Source organism: Pseudorca crassidens, chromosome 1 (assembly GCF_039906515.1).
Source record: "Pseudorca crassidens isolate mPseCra1 chromosome 1, mPseCra1.hap1, whole genome shotgun sequence".
Taxonomy (NCBI): domain Eukaryota; kingdom Metazoa; phylum Chordata; class Mammalia; order Artiodactyla; family Delphinidae; genus Pseudorca; species Pseudorca crassidens.
Window position 1 is genome coordinate 69,359,523 of NC_090296.1, and position 25,970 is coordinate 69,385,492.

General features: G+C 36.2%; 1 long non-coding RNA gene across 3 annotated transcripts in view; it reads left to right on the forward strand.

The window, feature by feature from the left end:
* LOC137228648 (uncharacterized) overlaps positions 1–24,073 on the forward strand; it is a 122,890-nt gene extending 98,817 nt beyond the window's left edge. The window contains exons 1-4 of one of the 3 annotated variants that reach the window (XR_010945339.1): positions 14,682–14,735; positions 14,877–15,025; positions 21,380–21,555; positions 22,740–24,073. This is a non-coding gene — a long non-coding RNA (uncharacterized lncRNA). Of the gene's footprint in view, positions 1–14,681; positions 14,736–14,876; positions 15,026–21,379; positions 21,556–22,739 lie in introns of those variants that run through there. The other 2 variants (XR_010945335.1, XR_010945340.1) reach the window with 2 other exon arrangements.
* The last annotated feature ends 1,897 nt before the right edge of the window (positions 24,074–25,970 follow it).

Below are 25,970 nucleotides of genomic sequence, written 5' to 3' on the forward strand. Positions count from 1 at the left end.
CCCTTGACCAATATGTTTTTCCATCTATTCAGTTGATACAAAGTTATTGGTTATCTATCGAAGGCAGATTATTTTTCAAAAAATAGAATAAAATAAGGTGAATAGAAGCAAAACAAATTGTATTTAACTCCTTTCCATAACTTTGTATTTTTGAATTTATGTTCCTAAATTGGATGTGAAAGTAATACTATAAAATACTAGAAAAGGTTTCCCCAACTCAATTTTGTTTGGAGTGAAAAAGAGTCCAAGAATTTGAGCATCTTTTCATGTGTTTGTTGGCCATCTGTATGTCTTCTTTGGAGAAATGTCTGTTTAGGTATTCCACTCATTTTTTGATTGCATTGTTTGTTTTTTTGATATTGAGCTGCACGAGCTGTTTGTATATTTTGGAGATTAATCCTTTGTCAGTTGCTTTGTTTGCAAATATTTTCTCCCATTCTGAGGGTTGTCTTTTCATCTTGTTTATGGTTTCCTTTGCTGTGTAAAAGCTTTTAAGTTTAATTAGGTCCCATCTGTTTATTTTTGTTTTTATTTCCATTTCTCTAGGAGGTGGGTCAAAAAAGATCTTGCTGTGATTTATGTCATAGAGTGTTCTGCCTATGTTTTCCTCTAAAAGTTTGATAGTGTCTGGCCTTACATTTAGGTCTTTAATCCATTTTGAGTTTATTTTTGTGTATGGTGTTAGGGAGTGTTGTAATTTCATTCTTTTACATGTAGCTGTCCAGTTTTCCCAGCACCATTTCTTGAAGAGGCTGTCTTTTTTCCATTGTACATCCTTGCCTCCTTTCTCATAGATTAGTTGACCATAGGTGCGTGGGTTTATCTCTGGGCTTTCTATCTTGTACCATTGATCTATATTTCTGTTTTTGTGCCAGTACCATACTGTCTTGATTACTGTAGCTTTGTAGTATAGTCTGAAGTCAGGGAACCTGATTACTCCAGCTCCGTTTTTCTTTCTCAAGATTGCTTTGGCTATTTTGGGTCTTTTGTGTTTCCATACAAAACTGTAAAATTTTTTTGTTCGAGTTCTATGAAAAATGCCATTGGTAATTTGATAGGAATTGCATTGAATCTGTAGATTGCTTTGAGTAGTAGAGTCATTTTCACTATGTTGATTCTTCCAATCCAAGAACATGGTATATCTCTCCATCTGTTTGTGTTGTCTTATTTCTTTCATCAGTATCTTATAGTTTTCTGCAAATGCTCAACATCACTAATTATTAGAGAAATGTAAATCAAAACTCCAATGAGGTATCACCTCACAGCAGTCAGAATGGACATCATCAAAATATCTACCAACAATGAATGCTGGAGATGTGGAGAAAAGGGAACCCTTATACACTGTTGGTGGGAATGTAAATTGATACAGCCACTATGGAGAACAGTATGGAGGTTTCTTAAAAAACTAAAAATAGAACTACCATACAACCCAGCAATCCCACTACTGTGCATATACCCTGAGAAAACCATAATTCAAAAAGAGTCATATACCACAATGTTCATTGCAGCTCTATTTACAATAGCCAGGACATGGAAGCAACCTAAATGTCCATCAACAGAGGAGTAGATAAAGAAGATGTAGTACACATATACAGTCGAATATTACTCAGCCATAAAAACGAAAAAAATTGGGTTATCTGTAGACGTGGATGGACCTAGAGACTGTCACACAGAGTGAAGTAAGTCAGAAAGAGAAAAAGAAATATTTTATATTGTATACACCCATGATATATTAACGCATATATGTGGAATCTAGAAAAATGGTATAGAAGATCTTATTTGCAAAGCAGAAATAGAGACACAGATGTAGAGAACAAACATGGATACCAAGGGGCAAAGGGGGTTGGGAGGAATTGGGAGATTGGGATTGACATATATACACTATTGATACTATGGATAAAATAGATAACAAATGAGAACATATTGTACAGCACAGGGAACTCAGTGTTCTGTGGTGACCTAAATGGGAAGGAAATCCAAAAAATAGGGGATACGTTTATACGTTCAGCTGATTCACTTTGCTGTACAGTAGAAACTAACACAACATTGTAAAGCAACTATACTTCAATAAAAAAGAGTCCAAGAATTTAAGAAGAATTTGGAGACAGTCAGGATCAAAGGACAGATGGTAGTAACTACTCTAACTAGTTCTGAAAATGAAGTTTATATGAGTGAAAAAGGCTCCATGCCTTCCAAATTAGACTGGATCCTGGGTAAATATTAGCATGAGTGATATCTCCTATGTAATTATATTTCTAATATAGACAGATAACAGATAGATATGGACACAGATATAGATATAGTAAATATCTATAGTTAAAACCTAGAAGGCTCTGCCTGATCCTAGAGATATGCGTCCCTTAGGACTTACCCCTTGTTAAGTCAGAGGCAGGTATTAGCAATATTTCCTCCTCCAAAAATACCCTGGTACTGTCCTTACCAGGCCCAGTGACATGAGTAAATAGTTGCTATGGCACTGATGGTTACTCCTTCATTCTGGCATGGCCTCTCTCCCAAGTAGATTTCCTGTTATTTAGAATCATGTGCAGAAGTACAACTAGGGGTGCTTTAAATGCACTTCATCTTCCAAAAACAAGGTTAAACCTGAGTGCAGTTACTCTCCCTTCTGAAATCCAAAGCCGTAACAATTAATGTAACTATTAGGTACAACAGCACAGTAACATCATCCATACTCAACAAGAGCCATATTATAAGCCTAACAAATAATGTGTACTCCTAAATCTTTGTGGCATATTATTCTATAAGTTTACACACTGTGCAAACCACTCCAGTGTTTTTAAGTTACTTGTTTGAATTATAAAATCTTCCACTGATAATTTCTCAAAATTACCTTATAGTAAACACAAGTAATTGGGAATTTTTCTGCCTAACATTATAGATAAGCAAACATACATCTAAAAACGCACTACCTTGTAATCAAGGGTCATTCTGAATTCCCCTTGTTGGTAGGTAAATTCATCTCTTGTCTAATGTTCAAAATTTCACCAGCTCTGTGCCCCTTCCTCCATTAAGTAACCCTTGCAAAATTTCCCTGTAGCCCTGGAGAAAAGCAATACCTTTTCACTATGATTCTCAAGTTTAAAATGTGTTTTGAAGAAAAGTTCATAGGAGATAGCTGTTGTTTAATTGTCAAGTTGAAGAAATAAGGTGTCCTGTTGTGAAAAAGCCCATGTAATTTCCAGTGCTTACATGTCTTTTCAAGTATCTATTCTACCCAATTTATCTACCTATTATTTTGGCTCTTGTACTAGGTTTCCTCCATCACATATTCCTTCAGACCTGATGTGTCACTGACTTACACAAAAATGCAAGGGAGACAAAGGCAGAGTGGATAAGACCAAGCTTTCAGAAGTACAAGCATTCCTAGGAGACCTTACTTTGATGTTTCAACAGTCTTCCCAAGAGAGAAAAATTACATATAAGGAGGCTAGAAAGAACAAAAAAATTAATGAAGTTAAAAAAAAGGGGAGAGGGCTTCATACTGATACTCTACAAGTAATGCTTCAGGTAACAATGAATATTTTCCAAATATATCTTATCATTACTTAAATCAAGAATAAAAATCTTACAAGATTCTATATCCAAGTTCAACTTGGAGATAAATTACTATACTTTCTATTCAACTTAAAGTATGTAATGATTGACTGTTACATGAGAGTATTTTTAGAGTAGAATGACATTTTAAAAAAATTCAAAGGACAAATCTAAATCTTATTCTATACTTTTGAAGATCCCAAACCAAAGATGTTCAGTTAAGATAATTTACTTTTGGGGAAAGAAACAAGATGGAGGAGTGGAAGGACATGAGCTCACCTCTTCTTACGAAAACAGCAAAATCACAACTAACTTCTGAACAACCATTGACAAAAAATGCTGGAACCTACCAGAAAAGATACCCTACATCCAAAGACAAAGAAGAAGCCACAATGAGACAGTAGGAGGGGTGCAATCGCAATAAAATCAAATCCCATACCCACTGGGTGGGCAACCCACAAACTGGAAAATAATTATACCACAAAAGTTTTCCCAAAGGAGTGAAGGTTCTGAGCTCTACTTCAGGCTCCCCAGCCTGGGGATCTGGAATTGGGAGGAAGAGCCCCCAGAGAATCCGGTGTTGAAGGCCAGTGGGGTTTGATCACAGGAATTCCACAGGACTGGGGGAAACAGAAACTTCACTCTTGGAGGGTGCACACAAGGTCTTGTGTGTACCAGGACTCAGGAAAAAAGCAGTGGTTTTATGAGAGACTGGGCCAGACCTACCTGCTAGTATTGGAGGGTGTCGTGCAGAGGCAGGGGGCAGCTGTGGCTCACTGCAGGGACAAAGAAACTGGCAGCGGTAGCTCTGGAGAGTACTCATTGACATGAGCCCTCCTGGAGGCCACCCTTTTCTCCCAAGACCTGGCCCCACCCAACAGCTTGTAGGCTCCAGTGCTGGGATGCCTCAGGTCAAACAACCAGCAGGGCAGGAACACAGCTCCACCCATCAGCAGACAGGCCATTTAAAGTCTTCCTGAGCACGGCCTTGCCCACCAGAGGGACAAGACCCAGCTCCACCCACCAGTGGGCAGGAACCAGTCCCTCCCACCAGGAAGCCTGCACAAGCCTCTTAGACAGCTTCATCCACCAGGGTGGCACATAGCAGAAGCCAGAAGCACCACAACCTTGCAGCCTGTGGAATAGAAACCACAATCACAGAAAGTTACACAAAATGGGATGGCAGAGGAATAGGTCCCTGATGAAGGAACAAGATAAAACCCCAGAAGAACAACTAAGTGAGGTGGAGATAGGCAATATACCCAATAAAGAATTCAGAGTAATGATAGTAAAGATGATCCAAGATCTTGGAAAAACAATGGAGGCACAGATAGTGAAGATACAAGAAATGTTTAACAAAGACCTAGAAGAACTAAAGAACAAACAGAGATGAACAATACAATAACTGAAATGAAAAATACACTAGAAGGAATCAACAGCAGAATAACTGAGGCAGAAGAACAGGTAAGTGAGCTGGAAGACAGAATGGTGAAATCACTGCCACAGAACAGAATAAAGACAAAAGAATGAAAAGAAATGAGGACAGTCTAAGAGACCTCTGGGATAACATTAAATGCACCAACATTTGCATTATAGGGTCCCAGAAGGAGAAGAGAAAGAGAAAGGACCTGAGAAAATATTTGAAGAAATAATAGCTGAAAAGTTCCCTAACATGGGAAAGGAAATAGTCACCCCAGTCCAGAAGTGTAGAGAGTGCCAGGCAGGATAAACCCAAGGAGGAACAAGCTGAGACACCTAGTAATCAAATTAACAAAAATTAAAGGCAAAGAAAAAATATTAAAAGCAACAAGGGAAAAGCAACAAATAACATACAAGGAAATTCCCAGACCAGAAACTCTGCAGACCAGAAGGGAGTGGCAGGCTATATTTAAAGTGACAAAAGGGAAGAAACTACAACCAAGAATACTCTACCCAGCAAGGCTCTCATTCAGAGTCAATGGAGAAATCAAAAGCTTTACAGACAAGCAAAAGCTAAGAGAATTCAGCACCACCAGACCAGCTTTGCAATGAATGGTAAAGGAACTTCTCTAGGTGGAAAAGAAAACACCACAACTAGAAACAAGAATATTACGAATGGAAAAGCTCACCGGTAAAGGCAAACATACAGTAAAAATAGGAAATCATCTGCACACAAATATGATGTCAAAACCAGCAATTGTGAGAAGAGGAGAGCACAGATGCAGGATATTGGAAATGCATTTGAAATTAAAAGACCAGCAACTTAAAAACAATCTTGTTTATATACAGACTGCTATATCAAAACCTCATGGTAACTGCAAACTGAAAATCTACATTAGATACACACACAAAAAAGAAAAAGGAATTCAAACACAACACTAAAATTAGTAAGGGAACAAAAGAGGAAGGGAAGAAAAAATACAAAAGCAAATTCAAAACAATTAACAAGATGGCAATAAGAGTGTACCTAATGATAATTACCTTAAACATAAATGCTCCAACCAAAAGACATAGACTGGCTGAATGAATACAAAAACAAAACCCATACATATACTGTCTACAAGAGACCCACTTCAGAGCTAGGGACACAAACAGACTGAAAGGGGTTGGAAAAAGGTATTCCATGCAAACGGAAATCAAAAGAAAGCTAGAGTAGCAATATTCTATCAGACAAAATAGACTTAAAATAAAGACTGTTACAAGAGACAAAGAAGGACACTACACAATGATCAAGGAATCAATTCAAGAAGAAGATATAACAATTGTAAATATATGTGCATCCAACACAGGAGCACCTCAGTATATAAGGCAAATACTAACAGCCATAAATAGTGGGGGACTTTAACACCCCACTTTCATCAATGGACAGATCATCCAGACAGAAAATCAATAAGGAAACACAGGCCTTAAATGACATATTAGACCAGATAGACTTAATTGATATTTATAGAGCATTCCATCCAAAAGCAGAAGAATATACATTCTTCTCAAGGGCACATGGAACATTCTCCAGGATCAATCACATGCTGGGCGACAAAGCGAGCCTCAGTAAATTTAAGAAAGTTGAAATCATATCAAGCATCTTTTCTGACCACAATGCTATGAGATTAGAAATCAACTACAAGAAAAAAAACCTGTAAAAAACATAAACACATGGAGGCTAAACAATATGCTACTAAACAACCAATGGATCACTGAAGAAATCAAAGAGGAAATCAAAAAATACCTAGAGACAAATGAAAACGAAAGCACAATGATCCAAAACCTATGGGACGCAGCAAAAGCAGTTCTAAGAAGGAAGTTTATAGCGATACAGTCTTATCTCAAATAAACAACCTAACCTTACACCTAAAGCAAGTAGAGAAAGAAGAACAAAACGCAAAGTTAGCAGAAGGAGAGAAATCATGAATATCAGAGCAGAAATAAATGAAATAGAGATGAAGAAAGCAATAGATCATTGAAACTAAAAGCTGGTTCTTTGAACAGATAAACTAAATTGACAAACCTTTAGCCAGATTCGTCAAGAAAAAAAGGGGGAGAGCTCAAATCAATAAAATTAGAAATGATAAAGGAGAAGTTACAATGGACACTACAGAAATACAAAGGATCGTACAAGCACCTATACACCAATAACATGGAAAACCTAGAAGAAATGGACAAATTATTAGAGAGATACTGTCTCCCAAGACTGAACCAGGAAGAAATAGAAAATATGACCAGACCAATCACAAGTTCTGAAATTGAAACTGTGATTTAAAAACTCCCAACAAACACAAGTCCAGGACCAGTGGCTTCACAGTTGAATTCTATCAAACGTTTAGAGAAGACCTATCCTGAAACTATTCCAAAACATTGCAGAGGAAGGAACACTCCCAAACTCATTCTATGAGGCAACCATCACCCTGATACCAAAACCAGACTCTACTCAATACTCTGTTTGGGGTTAACATATATACACTGCTATATTTAAAATAGATAACTGGGAATTCCCTGGCAGTCCAGTGGTTAGGACTCAGTTCTTCCACTGTAGTGGCCTGGGTTCAATCCCTGGTCAGGAAGATCCCATAAGCTATGTGGCACAGACAAAAAAAAAAAAGATAACCAACCATAACCTACTGTGTAGCACAGGGAACTCTACTCAATATTCTGTAATAATCTAAATGGGAAAAGAATTTGAAAAAGAATAGATACTTGTATATGTATAATTGAATCACTTTGCTGTATACCTGAAATTAAACAGCATTCTTAATCAATGATACTCCAATATAAAATAAAAGATTTTTAAAAAGATAACTTTTGGAATAATAGAATATCAAACTTTTTATCAATAAAACTTTCTAAGTTACATATCACTATTGATAAAATTGTAATCAAACCTGTCATTATTTAAAGTATCTTCCTATGGTCTATGCATTTCATAAATTCTCTGTGATGTTTCAAGATGGAGACTAGTTGTTTTTAACTTATATAGCTCACGTTTTTCAGTGATTATAGTTTTTCAGTGATTATATTTTTAACACTTGTATCGAAATACAGAGGGCTTTTTCAATTCATACATGCATGAGTCAAAATACATGATATTGGGGGCTTCCCTGGTGGCACAGTGGTTGAGAGTCCGCCTGCCGATGCAGGGGACACGGGTTCGTGCCCCGGTCCAGGAAGATCCCACATGCCACGGAGTGGCTGGGCCTGTGAGCCATGGCCGCTGAGCCTGCGCGTCCGAAGCCTGTGCTCCACAACAGTGAGAGGCCCGTGTACCGCCAAAAAAAAAAAAAAAAAAAATATTGGGAAGTATAAATCTTTGGTACATTAGGTGATGATGATGAATACCAGCTTATAAAAATTCACACTGCATTTTGTGTAACTATTTTATGGCTAGATGCTTGAGAATTTAAGTACCTACACAGTGGGAGAGAACAAATGAACACCTACACAGATGTCTGCTCTAAGAACAGAGCACCAACACACTATATGATAGAGAGAAGCAAAGTGAAGTACCCATTATAAGTGGTGCTTAACTTTATTAAGCCAAGAGAACACTATTACTGAAAGCCTCTCTCTGACAAAAGCAAATTACTTTGTTGTAATCCTGTTCATGAGCTGTCTTGTGGCTGCCAGTCACGGCCTGCCATTCATCTAAATGAAGTGGTAGCCTTCAAAATGTTAATTGGATGTTACAGCCTGATCAATATTGAAAAACCTTTAATTTATAAGTTTCCACCATTTTCTTTGAAATCTCACATTTTTAAAAAAGTGTATTTTATTGACATATAGTTGATTTACAATGTTGTGTTAATTTCTGCTGTACAGCAAAGTGATTGTTTTTTATATATATATATACACATACATATATATATATATATATATATATATATATACACACATTCTTTTTCATATTCTTTTCCATTATGGTTTGTCACAGGATATTGAATATAGTTCCCTGTGCTATACAGTAGCACCTTGCTGTTTATCCATTCTATATATAATAGTTTGCATCTGCTAACCCCAAATCCCAATCCCTCCCTCCTCCACACCCCCTCCCCTGGCAACACAAGTCTGTTCTCTTTATCTGTGAGTCTGTTTCTGTTTCATAGGTAAGTTCATTTGTGTCATATTTTAGATTCCACATATGTGATATCATATGATATTTGTCTTTCTCTTTCTGACTTATTTCACTCAGTATGATAATCTCTCTAGGTCCATCCATGTCACTGCAAATGGCATTATTTCATTTTTTATGGCTGAGTAGTATTCCATTTTATATATATACCACATCTTCTTTATCCAGTTATCTGTCGATGTCTTCACACATTTTTATAAACGATAGCTATAGAATTGTGACGATGTCAAAAGGTCAGCCTGCTCCACAAACTCCTTTGAAATCTGGAACTGTGTAGTCACATATGTGTAAATGAAAATCTGGTGATTACCTCATTGGGACATATTTCTAAAATATCATTGAAAAACAGATTTGTCCCTTACATCACAGAAATCTATTTTCTGAGAGTATCTGCTCTTTTAACTGAAAACATTATGTAATATTGGCCATATATTTAGGTAGAATAAGTCCTATTTGTGATATTCTGATAGGACCATGCCTAGCTCTAATGCTTCATCCTCCTACACAACTAAAATTCTTCAATTTGAAATTCATTCCTGGACTTAGGTCTCAGATATACAGCCATCTTGGGAGAGGTGACAGGTTAGGCTGCTTTGTCATCATTTGTTAGTGTGAATGAGTTTATCAGATCTTTCTTTGCCAGCACTTTAGACAGGACCCCAGAGAAGGTGGGTTGAGAGAAAGTATTACTACTTCGGAGAAGTATAAAACAGACTAGGAGGGGAAGGCTAAAGGTTCCAAAACAAAGAGAATAATGTAAACTTCTGCCTAAATTTTCTGTCATTTTGGTACTATACAACAACATCTTTAGTGAGAAAGTAGGACAGAACCTGTTATTGACAGATTATTTTACTATAATCCACATTACCTAAACACAAACTACTGATATTTTATGTTTTCTACTCTCAATATATAAGATATGCGGGAGTTTTTTAAAAATCTCAGTAAATGACTTATGGAAAAATTCATATATGGTATCTCTTTTCTTCTCTTTGTTGGATTGACCTTCAGGTAGGTGCTTTGGAAATGATTAAGAATTAAGTAGTGTTGTTCCCAAAAGAAAAACTGAGGAGTAGCAATTGCCTTTTTGAGTTCCCAGGAACTATTGTATGAAGTCTTAATCAGGTCATTGGTGACTTTTTCTATCAAATTATTCTTAAGCATAGAGAATTTTAAGTGCACATTAAAATATGCATTACTGTTTATACTTAGCTTGACCACAGCCAAGCTTTTTAAAAGGGTAGCTGATTCTCATTTTCTAAACTTTTCTGCTTCCTATCTCTTTAGCTTATTGTGTTCTGATTTCTTTCCCCACCACTATTCCCAACCACTGAAACTGCTCTCTGCAATGTCACTGTTGACTTCTAACATGACTAATTCACTAGATGATTTCCAGGATCCTCTTTGTACCATTTGATGCTACTGGTCCATCCCTCTTTGATATTCCCTTTTTCTGTCAGTTCTGTGACTCTCTCATCCCATTTTTCTCTTAGTATTTTGCCACTTAAATGCTAAACCTCAGTCTCCTTTATGGGCTCCTCTTCCTCAGTATACACAGGTATACCTCAGGATCCCATCTTCCATTCTTCTCAGTCTGTATACATCTCTGGAAGATCACACTCACTCCTAAGATTCACCTACCATTGCTGCTGGTCATTCCTAACAGTCAGGGAAATGGAGTCTGCAGGGTCAGCCCTTCTAAGTCCAGAGGTGAAGACTGTCTAGTGAATGGAATTGGAGGCAATGGAAAATAACACCACATCATCTCTATATCCTATGCAAAGCCATACTTCAGCCCATGTCTCCTCTCACTGACTACCTGCCAGGCATTGTAAGAAAAAGTGTGCATGGAAGGTTATATAAAATAAATCAAAAGGCCATGATATTCTACTTGTCTAGCATAAATCTACTCTTGGGAGTGATTGAATAACCGTTTGCTAATTGTTTGGGTCCAGGAAGTTCATCTGGTCTAGCAACTTCCTAGTATTACTCAAGAATTAAAAAACAACAACAACAACAACAAAAAGACAAGAACAGATGCTGTTGTAGAGGTCATGCCAAGAATATGTGAAGCTTTGAAGCTTTTCATTTCCTTGTAACTACCACCATTACCTCTTCAAATTTCAAATTGAATGTTTGTCAGTATTAAGTCAAAGAGACAAGCTGTTCATGCTACAAATTCATCATATTCTCTAAGTGTACATGACAAATGCATCTTAGACTGTTCTTTTTAGGGTAAAACCTTTAGGCAATTAGCTGAAAAGAAATTGCTACTTTATTGGTGAGTGTAGGGAACCCCTGCTTATGGAATTTATAGAATGTGGCCACTCAGATTGTATTCTGTAGTGATCTAGGGATCACTGTAGTGCTGTGGATCAATATGACTGCTACATGTTTTTCCTGAGAGTGGGCATCCCAAGGGTACAGTTAATTTAGGAAAGGAAATGATAGGAGATGAAACTATGTACTTTCCCGAGGGGCCTAGAAATAAAGAAAACAAGTAGTAACACTTTTTATCTTAAAATATCAGAATGTAATAGATAGCCTATCTCAGAAGACTGTACTCTACTCCTTAAACTTTCTCAAATGTCCCCTGATTCCTAGCCAGGCTGTCTATGAGGTGTGCCTCCAGCATGCATCTGTGACTACTTGGACCAGACATGCCCAGACAGTCTGCAGAGATTAAACAATTAAAATAGAAAAAAATAAAAGAGAGACAAACAGGAGGTAGAGAGAGTGTATCCTAATGGCCTTCCTGTTGATTGCCCAGGTCTTCTATAATGCCTAGATGTCCTCCCTCCCATGTGTTCTTTAAAGATAACATTGCATCCTTTCAATAAAAGCCCCATTTCCTACGAACCAATTTGACTTGGAATGTATATTTGTTGCCTACTATCTGCCTGCCAAAAACCCCATTATATTTGGGAGCAGCATGCTCGTTCTTTTAGAAATCATTCCTTTTCTCTGCTTCTTAGTCTTACTCTACTCATCTAGTTTCTGTGAAAGGTGCTATATTTTTATATTCAATGACCTATGCAGTGATCATAGTTGACTACGCCAGAGGTTAGCCACCTGCCCAGGTCTAGACCCATCACAGCTTTTCCCTAGTATTTCTGGATCTGGAAGGAGGAAGAACAGTAAACCACTCTCTCCCCACCGGCAAATTTTCCAAACACAAAACTCATTAAATGTAAGCATTTTTTTTCCCACTAATGCAAGTCTGCAGTGACTCTGCAGCCACCATATGATGCACAATAAGGAGTAAATACTGAAGATACTCATGTTGTCACTTCTAGCTGATCCTTAGACTAGCTGCCTCTTTGCCCTTTTCGCCCTTTTTATGTTTAAACCTTTCCTAGATTTTCTGAGTCAATAATTCTCATATATACCTAAGCTTGTTTAAACTGAGTTTTGATTAGGGTTGCCAGAGATAGCAAATAAAAATACAGGATGCCCAGTTACATTTGACTGTCACATAGATAAAGATATTGCAATATCTGGGATATGCTTACACTAAAAATGTATTCGTTGTTTATCTGATATTCAAGTGTAACTGGATATCCTGTATTTTATCTGGAACCATAGCTTTGATCACTTGCAACCACACTAATTCAGTTGCTTTTGGGGACTTGTAACCAAAGAGTCCCATTTAATAGAACACTTCAGCTATCCATTCCTATTTCAAGCAAACAAAGAACACAGGACACATATTTTGGACTTTCTAGGAAAATCTGTGTAACCTAAATATCTTCCCACAGCTCTGATTTGCCCTATACAACTTTTGGAAGTATCTCTCTACAGAGTATAAGTGTTAGCTTTGAAGCAGAGCATTTAAGTGACCCAGGAGCCTTAATGTGTATTTGAAGTCAAGGCTCTGAGAAATGGATTTAATGTCCTCTCCAAGCTGGGATCCAGGAACCCTTGAGTGTCACAGCCAGATGAGTGATCCTGAACAAATCACTTCATCTCCCTTCTGTCTCCTTATCTTTAAACTGTAGGCACTATTTCTTTCCAGCCTTCCAGAAGTGTCACAGTGATTAACATTTATGGACTGCTTTGAAGATGAAAATTCCCTGTCCTGTTAAGCATTAGCAAGATGGCAAATAATACATAATTATGGTGTGTACCTGCAATAATGTAAGAGCACTTATGTTTTCACAGTTTTAATAATAATTTTCATAAAAGAAAAGCATGGGGCTTAGTTCTCACTTTAATTTGATAAAATTCTTTGCTGTGGTATCATAGCCATAGGAAAGGTTATTTGAAAAAAAGAAGTGAAAAACTAAATGTAAATATTTTCCAATATTTAGGCTGCCAGCAATTTTTCTTCATAAAAATCTCATTGTTCTTAATCACAAATGGCCAAATGTTTTCTTTTCAAATGAGGTCTGCCATTAAGATTGCTTTTGAAAGCATGCATTAAGACAGAGGGATGGGAAGTTGCTATAATTTTCAGTTCATGTTACTTCTTGAGTACTGTCACTTCTCTATATAAAGCTATAGAAAGTGAACATTAGCCCTTTAAAGGAGTCATATTTCAAGGATCAGGTGGGAAAGACAGAAGTGTTGGATGCACCTCACTGCACTGCTGTTCATCCCCAACACTTTGCACAATGTGAGAATGTTTAATAATTCCAACCCAACCTACAGATAAGAATCTCTGGTGTCACATCACAACTGACAGTGCTGGTGTGAGATTTGCAGTAAAACAATATTCCAGCTGTAGCTTTCATTTACAGAAATAAAACAGCAGAAGAGGAGGGAAAAAGGCCAGGGGAAGATAAACACTTTCATCTTAGAACAGTGCTGACATTAAATTATAATAGCTATACTCAAACAAGGAGAAAAAAATCCAACCTCAGGACCTAAAACTGACATGTATTATATCATTTGAAATCTATTGCTCTATCTGTATTTTAAGTTAGCCAGTTAATGTTTAGTTATCCAGAGAGTTCACCAAATATAAATAAGCTCTTTCCCAAATAAAGTCTATGGCAACTGTGAGACAGGCGGCCTTATTTTTCTCCCATTAATCACTAGAAACTTCACACGGCGTGAAAGTCTCAAGGGATATTTCTGGCTGGGAAAAAGATCCTCCCTCCTCAGTTCTAATCAGTCCATCCCATCTGTAATGGCTTTAGAAAATTGTTAATGACATAAAGTGACAGTCGAAGGGCTTTTTGGTCTGTCAGTGTAGGGTTACTATGAGCTCTCTGACAAACTACTACATGCAGCCCTCAAAGCTGCTGGAAAATGATCTGGATTACGAAGGAATAAATTTGATATGTTAGCAATCACAAGCGGGAACTGAAAAGAAAGGTTTCCTTAATACGGTTCTTTCAGGCTATAATGGGAAATACGAAGATAAATCTGGCTCAGAGACAAACCCACATAAGACTGCCTTGAGCACTCAGAATATAGATCTCTGTTATGCGATGTGTAAAACACACAATGGCCGGAATAAGGAGCTAAGTATATAAGTGCAAACAAACCCGTTTTTATAGTTAGCGTGGCATTTTGAATGGAGCTTTAAGCCTAAAGGACACTCTCCTACTTGCAGATGAAGATGGGAAATGTAACAGTAAGTACTGTGTTTTTATAGAAGTCTAATAAGAAAATGTTCTGGAAAATTATGAACATAAACCAAATTAAACCTGAATTTTTCCCCATAAAAATTGGAAAACCTTGCTTTCCCTAATCTAAAATACTGTTTTTCTTCCAGTTCCATTATCTTGCTTTCGAATCATGGAAAGTGAACAACTGTGGGACAGGCGGCCTTATTTACATAGAGAAGTGTTCGATTCTGAACAGTGATGTGAGAATGACTACAATTTAAAATATCTGTTAAATACAGTAACATGACATCACAAGGTATAATATCGTTCCTTGCATTATATGAAAGTTCTGCACAGAACTGATAAATAAATGCATATCTGGGAATTTGAACCAGTTAAAAACAGGCAGATAATAGATATGGAAATGGAAATTTGGAGAATTTTTTAAAGGCTAATTTTATTCTAATGCAGTGAAACATTTTCTTTCATGTATTTTTTTTCCAATTTCTAGAGCATTCACCTCATTATATTGTCACAAAAGGTGACAATATAAACAGTTTCCCATACATCTCCTGTAGGTTGTGCTAAGGGCTATAAAAATATTAAATTCTGACAATTTCACAGATCTTGCATGATTAGGTCAAAAGATTGTTACTTAGTAGAGAAATTTCTACAGAGAACAGCTAGATGATATTTCAAATCCTAACATGTTCAGTAAGACACCAGAAAGGGAATTTTATCTCAGTATAGAATAGTGTCGTATTAGTGAAAGAAAATTTGGAGAACTTTAAAAGCAGGATAATTTCTATTAATATAAGATAATTTAACAAGGGCTCTACTTGGAGAACTCCATTTTTACCGGATAGTTTCAAAAGGTAGCTTCCAGTGCTATGATTCTACCATTAGTGACAATTTCTCTTAGGTGAGTGTCTTCTGGTAAGGATAGACAACCAGCTAATATGCCCTGAACTAGGCTAGAGCTATGCCTTGAAAACAGGAATGGAATGAAGAGAGAACAGGAATAATTTTTCAATGAATAATTTTTATTGAACTAGGTAGTGGAATTTCAACTGATTTCCTTTCCATCGTTAAATGCTGCACATTCTCTCTGAGAATTGTAGCTAGAACTGGAAAATCACTGGCACACTGAGAGAAGTTCATCCCATTTGGCTTTGGAACAGGTCACAGGCTTTGGAGATCTACACTAATCCTTTCAGACTAGTAGGGGCCATCTCATAAATATCTATTTCACTACTCTAAAATGATTAAATGACATCATGATGACCTAGTTTAAGGAAAATGTTACATGAGGGCCCTAAATGGCACCCTGGTGGCCTGAAAGAGTTAATGCAGTTTTCTTAAGTGGCCAATTCAGTGTTAGTCTGCAATGTACAGAGCAGGGAATATGTCCCAATAACTCACTGATAGCTTCACCTAATATAAGTATATTAAGTTGAGAGAAGTCATTTGAAGGAGTCTCTAAGAGAGCACGTGGCAATTCTGATTAATTCAGCAGCTCTGCAAAGGAAGGAAAAATGGAGCCTATGGAAATTCAATAATCCTATAGAGAAACATTCCTCTTAAAGAATGTTCCTTTTAAAGAATATCTCAAGAGATCATAATGTGTAACAGATATTGCATTCTTTCAAAATACAACTAAAGTTTGTGTGTAACACACCCTGAGAGCAAATAACATTTATGTTTTTAGAGTAGGAACTAAGAAGAATGTGTTTCTAATTTTTCAATGTATTCAATATCATGAAACTGTAATACATCAGAACAGTAGATAGCAATTAGAAACTAATCTCTTCTTATATTACATGAAAGGACTTACAACAAAAGTAGTCGAAAACCATGTATGGGGTTTAATATTATTAGTGCAAATTCTGTGATCAAGTTGGGTGTAGGAAAAGGTGAGAAAATATAAGAAAAATAGAGAAACTGAGGAGATAATTTTGAGAGTAAAAGTAGTGAACACATTTTAGTATGAAAAAATAATTTGATTAAATGAATCAGTCAATTAATAGAAGCACAGAAACATGGAACACTAATCACCAGTCCTTTATTCACCTTAAAACTATCACACATAAGTATATATATGAAAATATGTATGTATATATGTAAATAAAGTCCAGAAACAGCATAAGTAGTAACATATTTCAATATATATAATAAAAATTTATTATATGAAAAAGGAAAACTTTCACATCTATGGGCAAGAGAAGAATTTTGGGAGTCAGTACAATGTACTTGTGAAGAGAATGGATTCTTGGGTCATAACTCTTGGTTCTAATTCCAGCTATGTTTAATAGCTGTATTACCTTGAGCAAATCTTAACTGTTCTTCAGCTCCCTTATATGAAAGTTAAGGAGAGTATAACACTTACCTACCTTGTTGGGTTATGAGAATTGACAGAGATAATAAATGTAAAGCATCTGGTAGAGTGTCTGGCTCAAAGTAAACCACAATAAATGCTAATCCTTATTATTATTCAATAAATGGCTAACCACTTAGAAAACAAAAGTTTCCCTCTCATGTTATGTCAAAAATAAAATCAGGTGGATTAAATAGTTAAATGTTTAAAAAAACTATAAGAATAGAAAAGAAGATCTGTCTGAATATTTATAATAACCTTGCATTGAAAGTAGGAAATGCAAAGCCATAGACCTATGGAAGACTGCTGAAATTTTAAACTTCTGATAGAAAAAAAATGTTTATAAACATAAAAGACACATGGCAGAATAGAAAAATATTTACAGTGTGTAATACAAAGGGTTATCATAATTTATATCGAGAGCCTTCTGACCATCAATTGTTCTAAAAACTAATATTATATCAAGCAGGTAATGAACACAAACAGATGGTATATATTGTAACTTCACTGCTCTTTCTAGCCTCAGAGCCTACTCAGTCTTTATCTTCTGTAACTTTTTCTCCAATGAAGGAAACAGAGTAAATGTTACTTCAGCCTTTTCTGATCAGTCTAATTTATGTCTCCCTAAATTTCTTTCTCCTGGCATTTTTTTTCTGTCATAGCTGTTGTCCTTTATCATATACTTATGTGTGTTGATTTTTTCCCTTTTTCCCCCACTACACAATAAGCTCATGGGGCCAGGTCGTACACTGTTTGCCACTCTATAGGAAGCCCTTAGCATATAGCAGGCATTTGAAGTAATGAAAGTGAATATCATAACAGGCCTTGTACACCAGGTTAAAACATTTAGCCTTTATAGCTAAGACAGTCATAGAAGAATTTTAAGCAGGATAAATCTTTCTTGGGCTTTGGTGAAGGTTGGGTAAAGAATGAACTGGAAGGGAGCATGTCTGGAGACCAGGTCATTGTTTAGAAAAGGAATTTAAAAAATCCAAGAAATTATGAAGCTCTAAACTAAGGAAGTTTAATGGAAATAGAACAGGAAAGTTTCCAATGATATTTAAAATTAGACTATTTTAACTGAAGCGGAGTGTATATACAGGGAAATAATGAGAATGAAATTTGATTCTGGATTTTAGAGCAGATTGTAAACCTCTAAAGCTATATTAAGACATTTGTAATTCTTTAAGTAGTATAAAGCCAATGAGGAATTTTGGAAATAGGATTTTGTTTGGTTTTTCTTTTTGTTTGTTTGCATCTTTTACAAAAAATATTTATTTATTTATTTATTTATTTGCCTTCGCCGGGTCTTAGTTGTGGCATGCGGGATCTTTTTTTTAGTTGCGGCATGCAGGATCTAGTTCCCTGACCAGGGATTGAACCCAGGTCCCCTGCATTGGGAGTGCAGAGTCTTAGCCACTGGACCACCAGGGAGGTCCCTGTTTGCATCTTTTAAACCATCTTAATTAGCAGGATTAAGTTATTTGGACATATGGACTAGACTTCTGGGACCACAGAAAAGCTGAATTTACAGTTTTATGAATCAGTACTCTAACTCAGCTATAAGTCTTTAGGTCCAACGCCATCTCAATGAAGAATTTCTGGGATTCTGATAAGTATTGTCAAATAAACTTCCCTTTATCATTATCGCCATCACCACCAACACTACCACAACCAATGATAATGGTGGCACTAACAGCAACGACATCAACAAACGTTTATTGAATAATTACTATGTATAAGGCGCTGCAGTTTGTGCTTAAGTACATAGAAATCTGACCTAGTCCCTGCTGTCAGAGAGGTAGAGTAAGTACATTAAAATACACTAGCTATGAAGAGTAGCATGTAATAAAATGAGTTATAGGAAAGTAATTGCTACCGAAGTTCAAATAAGAGAGAGTTGACCATAGTTGAAAAGTCTTTGGGAAAAGCTATGTGGAGGAGATGAGACTTGAATAGGCATTTGAGGAATAAATAAGATAAATATAGAGGAAGGGCAACTACTCAGGGAGCATGGCAAGAGCACAGGTGGAGGTGGAGCTCTCACATCTTTTTTAAGAACAAGTAGACAGGTGGACAAATAGACTGCTTTGACTAAAGCATTGGGTTCACAAAGAGTAATAAAGGAAGTGGTCAGAGAGTTGAATGGAAACAGATTGTAAGTTATCCTTGATGTCAAACCAAGTTTATTTTGAATAAACTTATGATCACTTATGTTGAGGAAAGTGAGGAATCATTTATAAGTTTTGCGCAAAGTAGCTACTGGTGGAAAGTTGTGTGTGAAAGTTTTAAGATGAATCTAAATGAGTATGTTCTGGGTAAAAATTCAGGTTGGTGAGACTAGTTACTGTGGCAATCTTCTAGGAAAGGAAAACAAGAATCTGATGTGAGAAAGAAAGACAAAATAATAGGAGATTTGTTCTTACCTTTTATTACAAAATTTTTCAAAATAAAAAAATAATATAATGAACCCCCAAATATTTACCACCCAGCTTCAAAAATTATTAATTTATGACCAATCTTATCTCTATTCCTACCTACCTAATGTGACTACAGGTTTTATGACTAAATTTCTAAATGATAAGGAGATGAGGACTCATTAAAAAACATAACCATAATACCTAAAAAAATTTTATCATACCTGAAAAATTAACTATTTCTGAACAATCCCAAATATGTAGTCAGTGTTCAAATTTCCCTAATTTTTTTATTTGAAATTTTTTTGTAATTCATTTCTTTGAATCAGTATTCAAATAAGGTCCATTTATTGTAATCAGTTGATGATGTTTCATAAATATTTTTCATCTTTAGTTTTATCTTCTATTTTTTAATTTATCTTGAAATTTATTTATTAAAGAGACAGACAATATTTGCTGATTACACACTCATGGTAATATTTACAATGATCGTCCGTCTCCTATATTTCCCAGAAAATGGTTGTTATATTTTAAAGCTTGATCAGATTTAGGTTTCTTTTTTTTTTTTTTTTTTGGTGGAGGTGAGGGCAAGAATTTTTTGTAGGTTGTGCTGTGTAGTGTCAAGGGGCACATAATATTTGTCTCTTTTTTTGTGTGTGTTACAGCAACTATTAAAAAGTGATGATATTCTAATTCATTCATTTTAATTTATTAATTGAAATACTATAAATACAAACATCAATAATTTGATTACCTTGACTCATAGTTTATATAGGAAATGCAGGATAAATATCTATTGCTCTTTATGTACCAGTTCTTAAAAAAATGAATTGTTTTTCTAGCCTTCTCCAAAGTTACCAATGATTTTATTTTAAAATAATTATTATGAACTCATACATTAAGATATGTTTGATGTATTTCAACCTACTGCAGTTATCCTTATTGATGTTCAAATTGTCCTATCTTTGCCCCATAGGAAGCCTTTTTAAATTGACTTCTGAATCTTTTTGATACAACCCTAGTAGCCTTTGAGAGCTTTCTTTCCTGTATGACAAGATGTCCCAGGATCATCTTTTTTTAAGTTTTCTACTCAGCACTCAGAATCAACCATTCTCCAAGGACACTGTATTACTGTGAAATGGTATTTAGAGACCGCAAATGAATTCTAGGTGTGCTCATTGCTATAGAGTTACTCATTGCTTTTATGTTTCTAGAGGACAGGGCCAAGAAATGTGTACTTTTTAAAGATAAAGTTTACTGTGAGTTCATATTATTTATATTTATTGTGAGTTCCAATTCAAATTCAGGAGTATATGGTTTTTACCTAAATGTATTGATCTTACATTTTTTTCCCTGTTTCCCTTATGCCAACACTCCTTGTTTTTAATGATAATCATAAATCCTTTGCCTTTTCCCTTGCTACAAAGACAACAGTCTCATAGTAGCAATACAATACTGCTACCTACAATACAAAAATCCTCAGACTGTACAGTTAGTTATTTTTTCAAGTTTCATTTTTTTGGACCTATGAATATGTCCAGCTAAGGATACACAGTCAAATTCTTGTATTTTAAAGTCACTGTAAACATTTTCACCTTTTATGTTATGTTACTTATCTTTTCATGCGTGGATTCCATAGTGGTTAATTACGGAAGCTTTGTAATATGTACCAACAACTTCTAGGGATAAATTTTTCTCATTCTCCTTTTCAGAGTTATCTTTTATTTTAGGTTTATTACTTCTGTTTCCAACTAAACTCTGTTTAGCTTTAGGAAAAAGAAAACCTAATATTTTTATTGTGTTGACATAGTTATGATGTTAAGTCTTCCCACCCAAGAATATATGTCTATTTGTTCACTTCTACTTTTGTGCCTTTCAGGATTGCTTTGGGATCTTCTGCATATGAGAGATATTAAAAAGATGAAACAGTAGGACTGGAATCTGAGGGGAGAAATAGAGAAAAACCTGGTTTCCAGCCTCTTTTATGGGAGAATGAGTTATATGTTTGCTTGACAGAAATGGGATTATTTTAAGAGATTAACACAGGAAATAATGGTGAGTTTTTATTTTAGTACCAGACCTGAGTTCTACCTAAGCTTCAATCGCAACTAAACATATCAAATTTATATAGAAATAAATGTTATTAAAATAAATTAGGAATAATCCCTGAGAGAGTAAATCACACGAGATAATTATTCACTGTACTTAGCCACATGATATGAAACAATGTTCCTTTTAGAGCGTGTGCAGTTTCATGCAAATTGTAGAGGTTTTCCTCCACCACCTTTTCACATGCTTCTCACTTCGTAGCACTCTCCTTGCAACTGCCCTACCCCTACTGCCACCACCTCATTCTGGATTGAATATCCATATCATGCCATAGTTCTTCAAACAGCTCCTATATCAGAAATCAGAGTCCTGTACTGGACTCTTCCCTCCCTCTCCCATCTCCCTCTGTCTACTGTCTACTAAATCCTGTTGAGTCTACTCCTAAAGAAGCTGAAAAAGAAGGTTGAGTCTACCTCTTAAAAAGCTCTTAAAAAAAAAAAAAAAGCTCTTGAAAAATTTCTTACTCCTCTCCATTATCATTGCCTGTGACATTGCTTTTTTCAGAACATCATTTTCTCACCGATTATATTGAGAGCAAATCTTCAATACTCATCTTCCTGTATCCTCTTGTTTCCTTTCTTACATGACTACATGTGGCAATATTTATCCTATTTACAATATCTTCAAGCCATCTTTCTTCTGTACTGCTACCTGAGTCGTCTTTAAAAATACAAGTTAAATACTTCTATGACCTCCATTACTTAAAGCAGATTCCCAATGTATAGTCTAGAAAATGCCAAAGAGTTCCATGACAAATGCTGCATCTTATATTCTTAAGAGGGTCACAGGGTAAATTGGCTATAAAGAGCTCCCTCTAGTAGAGAAATCTGTTTAAATGTGATCAAGCTAATGAGCCTGGATTCATGTGATTATGGACTTTTTAAACATACCTATGCCAATTTTTTTGGCAATCCATTGTCTGAAAACATACTTTAGAGTATACTGATATAAAGAATAAAATGTTATCTCCTTATCACGAATAATTTTACTATTGCTGTGGCCTCATTTTCCACAGGTCCCTCTTATTCTTAATATTCTAACAAGGACCAGGGGGGCACAGTTCACAATCTTGTGCACTGTGGACAGTACCCCAAAATTTGCCGTACTGATTTATCTTTCTGTATTTTTAGGTACGCAGTACCATTCTTCTGAACAGATTTTGCTCCCATCGTCCACCTAATAAATTCCCACTCATCCTTCAAGACCCAGTTTAGATGTCACCTCCTCAGTACCAGTTTGAACATCATCTACATACAATGAATCAGAAGAGATATCATGGCCCAAAGAAATATGCGAAGTGAGATGAAAGCCAAAAACATACCTTCAGCAATGCCTATATTTAGGCATAACTCCCTGTTATTTCAGAACAGGCCCCATGAAGGAGACGGAAAAGGAATTTTTTAAGTTATAGGATGAAAACCAATAGAAATTTTGTTCCGGAGGCCAATTAAAATGACAAAGTATTAATAGAAAGGTTCAAATACTAGAGTTATCAATAAGAGGAGGAGGAAGACCAAAAAGACACATTTGAGTCTTACTGATGATCTTAATAAAGCAGTTTCAGGAGAGTTACTGAATACTGCTAGATAACTATACTCTCCTTTATTCTCCAGCCAAAAACAGCAAAATACTCAGAGGACCTGAAACTACACGCACACGCGCGTGCACGCATTTCCATACAGAGAAAACCAGATGGAAAAACTGACAGCTTGAGATGACGTTTAAGAAGATGAAGGATCCTGGGGGTAGAGGGCATTAAGCAAGCAGGGCAATGAGAAGGAAACTTAGAAAAGGGATTTTTCTCGTGTCTTTCCTTGGAGGGAGATGGAGATCCTGCTAAACAGGAAAAGTAAAGAAATTTTGTCCACCATTCTCTAGATTTTATGTGTAGGTGATTGATTGTCTAACAGTAACAAAATTTTCACAATGTCAAATGTTAAGGGTACAACAAAAGAGTTACAAAAGGAAGATAAGGCTATAACTTGAAAGTAGAATTGAGGAAAAGATTTTGCTAGGCTGAGGGAAGGAGACAGAAGAAAGGAATACATTGTCAAGACAATAGTGAGAAGAGAATTAATGGAGTAGAGTACTAGAAGAGTATTTATGTGTGTGTGTGTGTGTGTGTGTGTGTGTGTGTGTGTACGTGTGCACAGGCACACGTGCTAGGACTGCAAGGAAAGAGGGATTGGATCAGGGTAATAGTTTGGTTTACATTCAATTCTCTGACCAATAATTCAGGTTTATAGACTGTTAATGTTTGATATCTCTGTACACCTTTCCCATGAACCAATAAAGAATGTTGTTTTCTTTTGACTATAACATTTTGAAGATCCAATTTGTCTTATATTTCCACAAATATAAAAAGAAACCCTCACTTTATAACTCTGTGAACATTCAGAGAGAAAACTTTCTTAGGATTATACATGGCAAAGAAAAGAATGTTTCCTCTATCTTATGTATAGAAAACTCACATTAATATCTTCCCTGGATATAGAACTGGTCACATAGCCTTTGGCTGTTCTTTAGTGCAATATACTGGCAACATGGAACACATTTTAGAGGTGAAGACTACTTAGGGAGTCTACAGGGAATAGCTGAGCAAAAGGAATCTGCTGGATATTTCTGTACTGTTTTCATAATTCACTGTTATGAAGTCAGGCCTCAGGGAACAAGGGTCAAGGGCCACATATTCCTTTTTCATTTTGGAACAATCAGAATATTATTTAATCAGGAGAAAATATTTTATATTATAATATCTTTAAGTAAGGAGTAGGATTGCTTTGTGGTCTATGAAATGAAGGTTGAATAGAATAGGAGGCCTCCTCCATACACTGTCATCAAAGCATCCAAATGTTTTATCCTGCCTGGAACATTCCTTACGCATGATTCTTACTTCTTAGCTCCAAACTACGCCTAGGAGGAATCTTTTGTTCTCGGTGCTGCCAAAACTTCCACCTTCCAGCAATGACCTCAGTTTAGCACCTGCTCATAAGATGTGTTTGCACATCGTTGGTACGTTATGGTGACATATATGTTCCTATCAAGGAGACTGTCATAGAATTCAGGAGATGTTAACATTTTTCCATCTGTGTGTGTGAAAGTGACGTTTCCTGTTAATTTTGTTCTCTTGCTGAACTCTCCAAGCAAAAGCCTTCTGGGGGAGGCAGAATGATGTCATTATAGTCATAGCATAAATTTTTCAACCTTTAGAATGAGACATATTGTGGCATATATTTCACTACTTTTAAAAGCAGTAAAATAAAAACTTGGAGGATGATGATATCAATTTTGTATTTTTCAAGTGTGGGGGTTTCCAGAGCCTTGAGAATGACTCCAGGGCTAAAATTTCCTCTGGCACGTGGATTTCCTCTCTCACCTTAGAATAGGCAAGCCCATCTACGGGTGTCCTTGTTTATGAGGCAAACAGAGACTTGGCTATTTAACTTCAGACGTGTCGAGACGTTTTTCAGGCAAAATAGTCTAGCACTAGTGATTTAAAAATAAAAAGAGATCAAACCTCCAATTTCAGCTCTGACATGTAAAAGCTTGGAAGTTGTCACTCCCATTTTTACAACCAGAAAAAGCTGAAATCAGTAACTTTTCTTGGACTTCTTATCAGAGAACTGATACGGCAGAGCAAACTGCCATCCTGAAATTCAGAGAAAGAGGCAAATGTAGAGTCACAGTCTCCAGCTCCTTTTCTTCAGAAGAAACCACTGGGGTCATAAACTGCTGGAAACAATAATTTTGATGAACTGTTAGAGGCTGAGTGTGGACTGGTATGAGAGAGAGATATTTCTGGGGGCTGTGATCCTAAGGGGACTCCCAATACTATCTTGGGTTTTACCTCCAGGAACCATTCCAGGTTCTTACCTTGAAGAACCAAGTAAGATCCCCTCATGGCTCTCACATGGAAGAGGAAAAGTAGCCATTGTCAACTGCCCCAAGAGTGGTCTTAAAATGAAGGGGTGCTCTTCAAGGGAAAGATTTAAAAAGACTTAGCCACCTAAGGGAAGGGAATTCTCTCCTCTCCAGCCTCTGTTAGCTTTCCTGCAACACCAAAGGGGGAAAAAAAAAATCTAAGAACTGTAACTTGTAAAGGTTGCAGCCCAGGAGCAAAGCCCACTAAAAGAGATTCAGTCATAATAATACAAAATACTTCCTCTCCCCTGTTTCCTTCCATCACATTGACAGGGATCCAGTGCATTACAGCTCAAAGAACTAAAAGACAGACTTTATCTAAGGAAGGTATCTTAGGGAAGCCAAAGACAAGGAGGGAGACAAAAACAAGGGCAATAAAGGAATTGAAGCCTTTGGCACTTACAGATGCAGCAAATATTCAATACAGCCCTAGTCCTAGA